The sequence below is a fragment of the Heterocephalus glaber genome, unplaced genomic scaffold (assembly GCF_053883595.1).
Source record: "Heterocephalus glaber isolate CG9 unplaced genomic scaffold, H.glaber_assembly_v1.0 deba00001579, whole genome shotgun sequence".
NCBI classification, from domain to species: domain Eukaryota; kingdom Metazoa; phylum Chordata; class Mammalia; order Rodentia; family Bathyergidae; genus Heterocephalus; species Heterocephalus glaber.
The window spans coordinates 5,426,972-5,432,971 of NW_028258360.1; positions in this window are offsets into that span (position 1 = coordinate 5,426,972).

Here is a 6,000-nt window from a genome sequence, read left to right on the forward strand (position 1 = left end):
TCATGTATTACTAATGCATTCCCAAGAGGGAGAGAATCAATAGGATGCATATAGCGATATGAAGACATGTACTATAAGTACAGTAGTAATAATTTTGATACTACTATAAATATTTCCTGGAGCTCAACAGTTAAGGAAGTGAAGCTGAAATTAAGTAAAAGTAAGATAATAAAAAAGTAAATAAATAAACAAGAAATAAAAGAAGTAAATAAAAGAAGTCAAGCAATTAAAAAATAGCTGGATAAATTAGGAAGTAAATAAATCAAGTCAATCAATGAATTTCAGTTAAGTAAGTATGTCAATAAATAATGATGAGAGCCAGGGGGAACTGAAGATAAGCAAGTAGATAGAGGAGGTTTAAAGGTTATGTATCATAATTTATTACAGCTAGAGAAACCAGTATAGACTGAGTTAAGTTAACTTTAAGATGGAGTTAGACAGTGATATAAGAAACATTTCTAGAAATACATGTAGTATCATCAAATAACATCAAAGTAGCAGAGACCCAATCAGGTCGTGGTTTTTAATGCCAATTTCCAGTAATAAATACCAAAGCTCTATACTCAAGTGGCCAATGCTGTGTCTGGAACACAAAAGTGATTTAAAGGCCTGTAACATTATGCAAACTTACGAAAAAAGAAAACGTGCAAAAACTTCATTAATGGGTATGTAAGTATTTTCCTCAAATGAGCTTACCTTGCATCAGGCACTGTGCTCTGTTAATTCCTACAAGGAACAATTTACAATCACACAAACTGGAAATTTACCTGGCATGCAAATGGATGCTTTAAGATATAATTAGAGTTAGAAAATAAAATAATAGTTTAACCAAAGTATATAGTTTACCTCAAAGGTTATATGATATAATTATAGTTTAGAAGATCAAATAATAGTTTGAGTTATAGAGCAGGAATCAGATGAAAGTCCACATAACTCCATTTTTTTCAAAAGAAATGCTGAGATGCCTACATCATAAAAATTCCACTCAGAATTATTAAGATAGACTTGTGATAGTAGCAAAAAATGAGGCATTTATACTTTCAGAAAGTGTAATAAATTATTTTTAAGTTATTCAAGTTAACTTTTTGACTTAAAGTTCTATTAATATTTTCTCAGGCAAGTTCAACATAGGTTGTGTTTTAAGATGGATGGTGCTTTAGAAAATTCACCATATAATAAATTATGCCATGGCATTTGTGTAGAAAACCAATAACTGTAAGGTTTAATAAAGAAATGTCTTAGGCAATGAAAAAATCTGATTCACTTGTTTACTAAGAGTCAAATTGCCCCAATTCCAGTATAGGATTTAATACTAAAAATGACAGTGATAACAAGTAATAGCAGCCAAAATTTATATAAGACGGGATCTGTGACCATCTGTTTTCAATAGAGACACAGCCATTTTATTCACAAGTGAATGAATTTATTCACTCATCTAAATTAATGATAATCACAAAATAAATTATTATAACAGCATTCAAACAACCATGTACTCTTCAAATAATATCTAATAAAATAATATAATATTATAAGTGATTATAGTATATATATATATTCAAAATATATAAGAATACTTTTTTGCACGAGGATGTATTTCAATATTTTAGAGCCCAGGAAATTTTTTCCAAAGTTCCTTAAGGATTACAAATTTGGAGTGGTGAAAATAACTCTGATGGCTACTTTTCCACAGTCTATGTACTTATAGAGACACCTGTTCTCTGGATTTATGCCACCTATGCAAGTTTAATTGCATTTAAAAATTGCTTAAAGCATTGATGCTAAAAGCAAAACCAAACTTGGAGTTTAATGTCATGCAGATTTACATGTGTATGTTAGTCATTGCTGTTCAACAGTGGACTTCTACTTTCTGAGTAAAAACCTTACCTTCATGAAAACCATTTTAAAGATAACTCCTGTTTATAATTAACTGTGCTATTTGGAAATATTGGTTAGCTGTATTTACATGTATTATATGATCGAAAATATGAGTAGAGATGGTGGATATGAAGCTCCTATCAGTCCTTTGAAGTCCCATGATAAAACTTGGTGGTACTCTGAAAATGCTTTGGCTTGGTGATGTGGGAAGGCTATCAGTTATTTTAAAATATTCATTTCTTGTTAAAAGATTATTGAAAAGTTTATGATGATTGATATGTCATACGATGATTATTTTCTTCTCTTTCCTTAGTATATAACAACGAAAAAATATTATGAGACATAGGTTCAATAATGCTAAATTTTTAAAATTAATTTTATTGGTACATTTTAGGTATACAATATAATGACATTCATCTTTGGAAATGTGCACCTTTACATAATCTCTCTTGGTTCTTATTTTTTCCCCATTTCCCTGCCCTCCCTTCAACCCCTCCATCCCTCCCTATTTACAAAGACTTTGTTTCCATTTTTCATTTTCTCATACTAATTCCATTCCCTTCTTTCCTTTCCCCTACCCCTCCCACTTCCCCGTCCCCTTTGCCCCTTTTCTTCCTATTTCACATTATCTCTTATACCTTTTAGTCCTTATTTACACTTTCAGTTTCTCACACTGGAGAAACTAGTCGGTACTTACACATGTGTGTCCTATTTATTTCACTTAAGAGTATGGCCTCAATGTGCATCATTTATAGCTAAATAATGCTAAATTTAAAGATCATATTGAACAAATTTTGATAACTTGATCCCATTCGCTATCTTCATCACTCTTTCAAGTATTTTTTAAGGCTTACTTCTTATGTGAATAGACTACTCTCTTTTAGCTCATTGGCTTTGTATGCATGCTTGCATCTTCTTAGTGATTAAAAGGGAATTGTTCTGAGCCAGCCATTCATAATGCTTGGAACCTTTCCAGGTGTCCACACTGATTTCAGCTGTTCTGCTACATAATGGACATTGTTTCCATGTCAAGTTATCATTGGGATACTTCCAGATGTAAAATAACTTTAACTCATTTAGCCTTTCTTATCTTTTGTTTTCCTTTATGTAAAATATCTAATATATTACCACTACCAGTAGCTTCCTGTGTTAATATAAAAGCAAAATATATACAAAAAGATTCATGTTTCTGAGCAAGATACTCTTTCCAAGAAATATTATTGGTTTATAAACTATACTTTTTGCTTCTAAAAAACTTGAAATTTAATAATTTAAAAGAACCTTTATATTTACAGATTTAAAAAATGGTAGATGAACTTTCATTGTTCTCACATTGACCTAGGAAAACTAGAACTAAAAAATTAGAGATGGAAGATAACTTTAAACCCTTATTAATCTTATCTTCAATTTACAAAGAAAACAACTAAATGGAACTTTTATAAAGACTTTAATACCAGGAAGCATGCTTTTCTCAATCGATATCTAAGTCTTCCCTTACTTTGTTCTTATATTCAGTAAATTAATCCCCTTACACAAACACTGAAATTGCTATTCTTTGCTATAATTTTTCTGATAAATATCCATATCATCTTGCAAAAAGTAAAACTCTTACAGGGTAGGAATCTACGTATTAGGTTTGTAAGTAACTTGAACTTATTAAAACAGTTCTGTCCTTACCATGTTCCTTCACTCTCCATGTATTTTCAGGCCCTCAGTAATTGTATTTTTTCTTACTTTATTAAAGCACTAGGCAGCAAGAATTCTTGAAGGAAGTAACTATACATTAAACACAAATTGTATCCCCACATGATCCTGAACAGTTTCTTAACCATAAGAGCAATGTAAGCATATTTTAAAAATAAAATTAGCCAACAAAATTTAATTCATCCTCATTCATGCCTGGGACAAAATGATAAAGACAAAAAATAAGAACTGTTCAGCTTTTCATAAAAAATTTTGAGCACTTGGAGAAAATTATTGCTGTATTTTCAAGGAAAAAAGTTTGATAAATATCAGAACACAAAACATCAAATTGAATACAAGTATTTAATATACCCTAACTAAAATATGTCTTGAAAGTATTCATACCACTGACATTGCAATAGAGAGGTTAATAGTTTTCCACATGTAAGGTTGGAGTAGATATTAAGGAAAGAACAGATTAAGATGTGAAAGAAATATTTGAAGGAACCTGGTCATAAAACAATATTAATGTTAAGGTTTTAAATTTCATTTAAAAATAGAAAGTAACATGTTATAAATCAAAAAACCAATTATAAAAAGAAAATTACAAAATATACAGTAGATCTAGTTGTGATTTATTTAGTATTTCTACTTTGAGTCCAATAAAAGTTTCTTTTGTAGTTCAGGCTCAGCATCACAAGATTGATGGTGCACTTAGATTTGAAACTCTTTCAAGCTAGTTCCTTGGAGATCTGACCATCTAGGCTTGCCACAGATTGGCTATAATTAATTGATTATAGTTACGCAAACACTTAATAAACGCATATCTAAAGAATCTCCTCTGGGTTCCTTTTTTTCTCCCTCTCTATAATCTTCCTTGGGGATTGCAACTCTTCAGAGTTTCAATTACAAGTGCTATGCAGCACTTACAACACTACTCACAAGTTTATACCCATAAAGTTATCATTTACTGTTCTTTCTTTGTCTAACTCCTTGTAAATGTCCACTTTGACCTTGACTATGTATATCTAATGCATACCACATTGTGATTTTGAAATTAATCTCAGTTCTTAAGCAAATTATTTGATATTTTATTGATCAATGGTACTGTTTTCAGATCTTAGGTAAGGAATTATTTCTCAGGTATCAGAGTTATTCCTGAGCTAAGAGTTATCTCAGGAGTTCACTGGAAAGTTTTGTGTAGAAGGGAAACAATACAAAACATGTCATCAAATTACATTAATATTATTTAATAATACAGCTCTAATCTCAGTTTTTCAGGCAGATAATCAGATGTCATTTATATAAAATGGTGTAATGTAGTACATATAGTATACAAAATCTCTGAGTTGTAATTCTACTGATTACATCCCCTAACAGAAATTGCAGATCACAGAGGCTACATAGAAACATATACAAAATTTAAATTAGGATGCAATCCATTTTTATTCAAGGTAGTAAACTATATTAGGATCTATTTACTTTGTGTGCTTCCTAGAATCACTTTAAAAACACAAATGTGCAGACTGGATTTCCATCTGGAGAAGTAAAAAATCACAAAATTATTCAATATCAGCACATGTAAGACAAAATCCTTTGCAAACAAAAAATACTAAAATCATTCATCATCCATTTTTATGGCCTAGGTTGAAAATACTTTAACCAAACATTTGTTACATATATTGAAGTCCTAACCCCTACCTCCAAATGCTAATTTATTTGGAAATAAAGGGGGCACAGGCATAAATAGTGAAAATCAAATAAGGTGGGAGTAAAGGGTGGGCTTGAGGGCTTAATCCAATACGATGAGCATTTTTACGAGAAGATGATAAGATAAAGACAGAGACACACAGAAAGAATGCAGAGTGACCAAGAAAGCAGATATTGGAGTCTCTGCTACAAATTGCAAAACAGCAAAACTGCCAGCCAGCACCAGAAAATAAGAGACACAGAAGAATGGCACAAGTTAAAAGAAACCAAACTTCTCAGGTAGCTTTCAATGCTACCCTGCAGTACCACAACACATTGAATTTCTGCTCTCAAAAGCTGCCCCATGCATGATACTTTGTTAGGGCAGCCCAAGAGGTTGAACACGCATCCCATCTTACATTTTAAAGCAAACACTTCCCTAGAACTCTCTAGGTGTGTGTCTGATTATACTAATAACAGGTAGGGACCATGGTGGTAGCTTAGGGTGGAACTGGGAAACAGAATAGGGATAGATTTCAAAAGTGTGTTGAGTTACTTTAATGGGGATAAAGAGTTCTAAGATTAGATTTTGACACTGAGTGCCTAACCATGAGAATATATGAAATCATGTGGTGCAGTGTGAACAGGCAAATTGCATGATATGTGGGTGACAAGAACAATACAAACATATTTCATCAAGCAAACTTCAGTAAGGTGTTAGATAATAACTAACTCATTACAATACTGTGCCAA